Raw genomic sequence first — 7,703 nt, forward strand, 5'->3', positions numbered from 1 at the left:
TGACAATCCAGGGTGACACGGGGTGATTACAGGAATACAAGCTTCCATGAACTGGGCTACCATATTATTGCAAAAAAGTTTACTCAAATATGAGCAGATATTAATGAATAGTAAAAACTTTCAATATTTCTTTATTCAATCAAAGAGCTCCATCAATCTATAACAGTGAAAGCATTTTAATTCATTTAAATGGGGAAAACAGACAGGGAATCATATTTTACAAAGAGAAACACATTTGACAAATCTTAGTTGCTTTGGACAGTGTGTGACAAATGTCAAATGCATGTAATGTCAATAGAAATTGATATATTCAAACAAGATATCAATAAAATCAACACTCCTTTTACAGCACACATTAATCACTGCAATGATCACATGATGACTGGACATCAGGCCTGTTCTGACTCCAGGCACATTATAGATTCATATGCCTGTGGGATGCAGAGGGTCTGAGAGATGGTTTGTCGTTACTAGTATGTGAATTCTGGAAAACCCTAAGTGGGGGAAATGCATTTCATGTAATCCCCGGATTAGCATAGCAACCTGCTAATGGCCAGGAATGGACGCCCTTCTTTCAGTTTTTGTGTCCATTTAACCTGAGGCAACATGGTGGGTGGACTGGTTAGAGAGAGGGAGAGGGAGGAATTAGACCACCAGCTGCTACATGGAGGCTTTAGAGGAGGAGGTGGGCAACAACTTCAAGCTGGGACTCGTCCCTACATAATGCTATTGTTGGCTTCAACAGGACTTAAAATTTAACAAACATTTATACACTTTTAATTTTAATTTTTTAATTTACTGCAACTGATGCAGATTAACACTGAAAGATGTTAGATCTGGCTGTTCACAAGAAACAGTGGAAAGGAGTGTTATAAGAAATAATTATACTGCTCACACAAAAAATGCAACAAATATGATTTAAATTATAGATGTTTATTTACTAATACCAACTTTGGGATCATTTTAAACAGTTATTAATTGCAATATGTGGGTTTTTCTCCTTCAACACTGTGCAAAAACCTAAGTACAAAAAAACGTTTACAAGTTGCCGCCTACAATTAAATGATCTGAAAAAAAAAAAGAAAAATCCTCATGAAATGTTATATGACAACAGTTTATAACCCATTAAGACTGGGGTTCTCAAGCTTACTGAAACGTTAATGATTAGATATATTGTAATTTGTCATGGCGTCTCATGGCTAGACTAAAGGACTACTTTTAATTTGCATTCATTTTGGTTTTGTAATCACTCATTACCCTGTTGCTATATTTACAGAACACTTTGCACAACTGTTTTTACATTTTATTATGTCATTTCTTGAATAAACTACACTGTTTTTATAAGAAACACATGACCTGGATGAATAGTGCTATTTCAGTCTCTCACTACACACACACACTCTCACATAAATATGCTAATTTGGCACAGTTACCTTGCACTGTATGTCACAGAGATAAGAAAGTCTTATTAGTGTAAAGTTGTCTTTCAAATATTCCCTATTCCCAATCTGTCTGGCTGTCTTTCTCAAGAAGAACAGAATGTGTATAAAAAAGGAGTATTCCTGTGAGTACACTAATTGCATACTAAAGTGTTGAGACAACTGCATGCAAATTTGTGGTCAAACTCTGCTGTGATCTGGCACTCTGTGGCCCAGAAAAACTCAAATAAGTGGCCTCTCAAGTTTTCTCACTTGAGTCGTCAAAAGTGCTCGAAGGGTTTTCATCACCAATCACCACACTGATCTCTTTGCATTCACGCAAAACCAACAGAAAAAAGAATATGACAGTTGGATCATAGCTGTCCACAAACGATGCCTCAAGGCTTGAAGTGTGAGTTCGACCAAGCGTAAAATGTCAGACAGGGAGCTTCCAGGGAACGCTTGTTGGCAGGACAAAGTGGAAACCCAGCTCCATGTGAGGGGAAAGGGAGAGGACGTTTGGTTTGTACTTTGCGGATGGCTCCGCGTTCCCCTCAAATGTCATCCAAGACAGTCTTGCAACACTCCGACCAGAAACAGAAGTTGTAGCCTATATTTTAGCCCGGTGATTATTTATGTACCTGCCATGAATTTTCACTCAAGCTCGCCGTGTACCAAAACCTCCCACATCTCCCCCAAAACCAGATGGAACAAGGCAGAGTAACCGCAAAAAGCAGCAGACTCTCAAGATTCTCCCTTTCTCAAGTTATGAATTCACCATATGCTGTCTAAAATTATACTTGTGAATCTAAAGGCTGAGGTTTGTTTGTGAGAAGCTCTATGAGAATAAACACTGCAATCCCTCTTAAGTCCTCAATCAATCTTATCGGGTAGTAGGCTGAATTTGCATGATAAAAACAATCAAATTTGTGGTTTGACAGATGATTGCTCATGGTATCCGGCATCAACTGCTTTTCACAGCTAATGCTAATGCATTATCCACAACTGCAAGAGCAGCATCATACACTGGCTTCAGAATCCATTAATAGTATATTCCTATTGAAAAAGAAATCTCAAGCACCATAATGTTACTCCATCAGCTTATCCTGTTTCAGCAAAGCAACGCTGTGCACTGAAAATACACCATCACTGACAGAGAGAGCCTAATCCAGTGATTGGTTTTACCTTATCACACAACTTAAGGAGTGTACACTTCTAAGCTGACGGATTGAACCTCTGTTCGATACAGGTTTGCAAAACTGAATCTGTTGAGCCTCCAAGATTTGATATGGGTATTTAAAGCTCTGTGCGGCATTAACCGCAGAGCACAACAAATAGCCTGCCTTTTAACAGGGCTAGGGAATCCCGGGGCCAGTTGGGATGCAAATTGAAATGATCCAAGAGTGGATTGAGAAGGTGAGGGTGGGCTCGGATGGGGCTGCGGAGGGTGGATGTGGGAGTGGTGAGGAAAGAGGGCTGTAGGAATGTGGGAATGAGACGAGGTGGTATGAGGCTTGCGGTGAGGGCTGTTGAGGTTCTGAGGAGTTAGCTGCGATTAGCCCCAAAGACTGACTTATGACTTGAGTGACAACTATATAGTAACAAATAGCAGCGGAGAATGCACTGCCACCTTGTTCCTGCCCACCTTCTCCCCCTTCCCATGCAAAGGGTGACAGTCATTTGGTCAGCAAACAGTGGATCACTGCTTAGCCCTCCTCTGTTGATGTGTGTGTTTGTGCTGGTGTGTGTTCCAGTATGACTGTCAACAGTTCAAGAGGGCTGAGAGCAGATTCCATGCTCAATGTTGTAGCAACGCATTCACCATGTGATGATTCATGGTTTTATCCTGAATTACATTATAATAATGTAAAATCAACATCAGTGCTGCTGATCAAGCAGCTGTAAGATTTCGCCTCGGGCCTTTGTGATACGACAGGACGGCATAGAGACATCATTTTTCAGAATTATCACTGATCGTAAAATCGTTGTGGCAGAGGATATTCTTCCGCGGACAAGCAGACAGACTGAATTGAAAGCATGTTGGCAAATGTTGGGAGAGTGACTGAGTTTAAACGATACGTGATAATCAAAACCATGCAGAGCCTTGGCCAGAAGACACTGCAGCATTAGTGCAATGGAACCACAGTATAAGTCGTGCATGCTTACATCATTAGGTACACAGTCTGCGGACCAGAACATCTGACACCACTAGAACAAATGGGATTATTTTGATTCAAAATTGCCATCATGTTGGCACCTACAGTGCAACATCACCCCGGGCCAAAACTCTCTGACTGTCTTTCAATGTAAACTTTCAGGCAGCCATTTTAATTGTTGATGCTATCGTGCCAGTGTAAGGATGTGCCAGTGATGTCATCATATGTGCACACACACACACACACATCATTAATTTTCCAAGCAGCCACTGACTAATGATAAGAGAGTGTAACCTGTATACTTTTCATCACTGTAATTAAAAAGGGATAAATTAACACTGTGGACATGAAAAGAAGAAGCCTCCCCCCATTGACCCTCTTAATCAAGACTGGAATGATCAGCCTAACTGGGACTTAATTGCCTTCTGCTGTTTTCTTCCAGCAATAATTTGGTTTGCATTGGCTACGCTGTGCCACTGAAGTAAGCCAAGCCCTGTTGGCCCATTAAAAGCTAAGGCACTCTGTTTTGGTGGGTGCGGGGGTAGACGGGAAGGGGGTGGAGGGGGTAGATGGCAACGCACACGGGGTGACTCATGATCGGGAGTCCATGGAAGTCAATGTAAGACTATAAAGAAAGCAGCTTCCCTCTAGGGTGTGGTGAGGTTTAAGGGCTTTCACATACAACTTTAAAGAGCCCAAGTTTTAAATCCTAGGATATACTGTTAAATCACATGGGAGGCTTATTGTTTTCAAGGCTTCGCATATAAGCGCCGTTAACTCTCTAAATGCCATTGAAACCAGCCCGATGTATGCTCATTATAGAGCATGAGCAATCATCAGCAGGGCAGGTGTGAGTGAAATGCGTCTGTGCTCGAGCACACAGTTCATGTCGCTCTGCTATGTTTACAGTTATCCAATATCACATTACGTTCTGTTGAATAAGTGACTCTCACCCCTCCCGGGTCTCCCCCTCCCATCTGAGCGTGTCCATATATGACTGAGCGTGCGTTCATATGACCACCAGCTCGTTGAAACCACCCCTGACATCACCGTGGGCTTTTTGCTGCGTGTGCAAAACCATCCAACGGGCTGAGATGGAACCCTTTTCATTAATCTATCATCAGCTGCGACTGAGGCTGTCTGCAAGGCAATGCTGTGTTTTTGTCATGCTGGGAATAAGATGAGAAGAAAATAAAAAAGAAATAACACGCGTGGTCACAAAGACATTCTGACAACCTTTTCGAAAAAAAAGTTTGAGTATTTTAGGCCAAATGCATTTAAAAGGGCTACAGTAAGTAATGCATGGATATATAAGACAAAGTAGATCTAATTCTTTTTCAGCATAAGATTTGACATCCAGACAGAGCTAACTGGTGCAGATGAAACCAATTTCCTATAATTTCTTTGTCTCTTTGTTTTGTTGAAATGAGATATTCTCTATGTGAATGACAGTGCGTCCGACCCTTTCAAAACTGTTACAATTCTAAGAAGCGCAGAAAGTCTTAATCCAGGACCAACAACACAACTGCAAATCTGCAGACAAAATCCTCTGGATAGATGATTTTCACTTACTTTTGTTGCATTTTTGAACATAAATGTCATTTTGACGATCAAACCTTTATTTTCTTGCTTGTTTTCATTTAACCGTCCACAGCTCACCCTCCCCTGTGTGGTGTGCTGCTGAGACAGTGTCAAGAAGTAAGATATGATTGTATCATCAGATATTGATCGCAGCCCCAACCTGCTCCATAGCCTGGTATTGATTCTGCAAACTGGTGCAGGAGGCCTGAAATTGGTCCTTGCAGTGAATTTCACCAGCGCAGTGTTTTTATTTGTCAAGAAAACATTCATGCACTGCTCAGCCGTGTCAGTAGTGCCTGTCTGCTCTTTTGTGTTATGCTCGTCTTTCTGAAGCCTCTAAAATGGTTCATAGCTTTCACCAAAATATCTATTTACGTGTTGCTTGCTCTGATGCTTTCGATTTGCTAAGCACAGGTGTGATGCATTAACAGTCACAATCTTGTGCTTATTAGCTTAATATAAGATTTCACTATTCAGATGCAAGTTTTAAATTTAAAAAGCCATTTACTGTTACTCCTAATTTTGACCATATTCGAGGCGGTGAGGACCAGAACAACACGAAAACAAAATATATATATAAAATCAAACCTCTATACAAAAATACTGAATTGTTTACATGTAACTGAGCTGTTTGAACTAGTTATCCTTCAGTTTTCAACACCTACATTTCAAACAAATGGTGAATGAATGAATCATACAAAAACTAAATACAATGTCTGCATTTCTTTTCAAACGGCAGCACATACATTAGATCTCTTTATTTCTTCAGCTGCCTTATATCTGATAGGGTAAATGCTTTGGATCTGTTCTGCCAGCATGTGGCATGGCATGCGTCTCACTACAATTCATTTCACTGGAAAATATTACTCCATTGTAGAAATCTATCCATCGAAAAGCTGAACTGCCGCAGTGTTGGACAGCCAGTTGAGCTTCCAGCTCTTCTTCAGTGACTTTAATTTATTTTGAAAAAAGATTATTTAAGACGTTTTAGGCCTTGATCTGTCAGATCTGAAGTAGGTTTGGCTGCAAGTCTGATGCTGAAAACAGCTACACCACATTGGATCTTTTGCTTGAACAAACATAAAAAACACTGAGGAAGAACATAAAATAAATTAGCACAATCACAGTTCTGTCACATAAGTGATTCAACAGGCATTTTGGTGTTTGTTGGATTATTAGATAAAGAATTTTAGGATGTTTGAAAGACATTGTGCCCACTTTAATTTCTTTAACATGTTCTGTTATTGCTGAAATGTGTCATCATGAATTAGGAAATCAGCATTTTATTTTCATTACTATTCTGTTCAAAATTGAATGGAAAATATTCGAAACATTTTTGGAAGGAGCATTTTCTGTCTGGTGATAGAGATAAGCTATATACCAAAACCTAAGGAATTTAACAGAGCTTTACCATCCACACCCATAATCCTTCCATACAGTAACACAGTAGCATTAGTGCTTTCAACACTGCTGATAATACCTATTATTCCAAGGAACACCAACTAAACAACATGACCCTGCTCAGTCTAATGAAGTCACTAATTTAATATGCCACTGTGCTTTGGTGGCAATAGATTCAAAATCTAATCTGGGCCAAAACTGATTAGGCCTATTAAGTGGTAATGGAGCGGGGGGCACTTAGCATGCTTGGAGGTTAAGCACCTTTATCTAAGGCGTGGCTGCTCTTTTGTTGTCCTGTTGTTAAGCTGATTGCATAGCTGCGACCATCTGTCTACTTGTGTGGTCTTCGTGTTCCGTCAGATTCTCTGAACGTGTTCATTTGTAACACTGATATTCACATGCTCAAATCTTACAAATACACTTTTGAGGAGGAAGCGCCATTTGAAATGTCAGGGTTTGTGCGCAGAAGTGAAGAAAATGGAAAATAGCTACATTCATAATTTGTATAAAAAATTATAAAAACCTGTGGGTTTGACACCTGTCATCTCACAGTTTGATATTTGTTGTCGAGCAGAATAATCATTTGTAGAAGGGTGTGGACAAAAAGCTGGACACCCAAACCAAATCATATTAAAGTCTAATAAAAGTGTAACAAATGTAGGAAGGCTGTACATAAATTTGAACCATTAACACGTGTCATTTTGACGGATAACACAGTTTATAAGAGACACTCATAAATAAACCTATTGAAACACTCTGTTTATATAGTGCAGACTTCAACTTAATCAAGTGTTAGGGAGCTCTATGTACTAAAATATCTCCAATAGCAACAGCCTATTGCGTGGTACTTAAATAGTAGAATAATCTTTCAGCCTCTTTTGATGTGTGACTGATCTGCCGACTAGCACAACCTGAAGGCATTCCTTACCCACAGAGCTGGCTGTGGATCCTCGCTCTCTGCCAGCTGAACGCTCACTGCCACGGCACGTTTTTCCTCTCACTCCCAGAAGGCCTTGACACTTTTCTGGCATGTATGAAGGATGGATCACGGGGCATAAAAAAAGACAATGTCCTGCAGTGTTGAAAATTTATGGCCGGACAGCTAGCGCAGACCCATATGTTTAGGAGGGGCCATTGTTAAAGCAAT

This window comes from Dicentrarchus labrax, unplaced genomic scaffold (genome assembly GCF_905237075.1).
Source record: "Dicentrarchus labrax unplaced genomic scaffold, dlabrax2021, whole genome shotgun sequence".
Taxonomy (NCBI): Eukaryota; Metazoa; Chordata; class Actinopteri; family Moronidae; genus Dicentrarchus; species Dicentrarchus labrax.